The 906-nt window shown below is 38.6% G+C and overlaps 1 long non-coding RNA gene across 6 annotated transcripts in view; it reads left to right on the top strand.

The window, feature by feature from the left end:
• LOC135199262 (uncharacterized) overlaps nt 1–525 on the top strand; it is an 11,930-nt gene extending 11,405 nt beyond the window's left edge. For all 6 annotated transcript variants that reach the window (XR_010311001.1, XR_010310998.1, XR_010310999.1 and 3 more), the window contains one exon: nt 266–525. This is a non-coding gene — a long non-coding RNA (uncharacterized LOC135199262). The remainder of the gene's footprint in view (nt 1–265) is intronic.
• Nucleotides 526–906: the final 381 nt, after the last annotated feature.

Here is a 906-nt window from a genome sequence, read left to right as displayed (position 1 = left end):
TCATTTCTTCTTCGTAGTGTTATGATTGAGTGGTAGAAAAAAATCTCTTCTATTTTTGAAATATATATATATCTTTGAGGAAGGTGTCAAATTAACTTACTTTATTGATTTTCATTTTTAGAAGTCCTTTTATCAGCCTTGTTTGTTCTTATTTTCAATTATTTATTTTTTAGTTGTTTTGTTCCGTGATCCCTCCTCCCGTTGCAAACTACTTAAGTATCGCGTTAACGAATTTTATTTTTTCTCCAATTGCGGTGGAACCAAGTGCTGTGAGTGGAGGCATTCCAAAGTGACTATTGGTCTCAAGCCCTTTGAAGGAATACCCGCCTGAAGATATGAGGAAGACCCTGACATGTTTTCCCGACAACTGTTGGTCTCAAGACCTTGAAAGATTACCCCCCCTGAAGATTTGAGGGAGACATGACACGTAGGAGTTTCATTTCGTATTTTCATCTGTTGAAGGAGTCGTTCTACAACGTCAAATATCACTTTTTTTCCATCAAATTAAACGGGCATCGACTGCTGTTTAAGGCTTTTTCTTTTACCCTCTTGTCAAAAACAAACACTAAAGATATAAATCTCCTTGTTTCTTTTACCCTCTCAAAAACTAGAATAAAAAGTAAATGTCCTTAGACAATTTGAACGAGAAACAAAGGTTGTCTCCTTATTCAAGGGGGGGGGGGGGGGGGGGGGGGGGGGTTGTGTGTGGTGCAATCTGGCTGGGACTGCATACCGTAAAGGTCTGATCAGCATTTACAAGATCATGATAAAATACCTAAAGCATTCCATTGAAGTACTGAAATCAGTGGCGACCCACGCACGTAAGCCAGTGTCTGCAACTTCGGTCATGGCTTTAAAGGTAATTTAGAAGGGATTAGAAAAATTGAAAGTACAAACTTGTTTCAT

The sequence above is a fragment of the Macrobrachium nipponense genome, chromosome 25 (genome assembly GCF_015104395.2).
Source record: "Macrobrachium nipponense isolate FS-2020 chromosome 25, ASM1510439v2, whole genome shotgun sequence".
Classification (NCBI taxonomy): Eukaryota; Metazoa; Arthropoda; class Malacostraca; order Decapoda; family Palaemonidae; genus Macrobrachium; species Macrobrachium nipponense.
The sequence above is the reverse complement of the archived record's forward strand: the minus strand, read 5'-3'. Positions and strand labels throughout refer to the sequence as shown.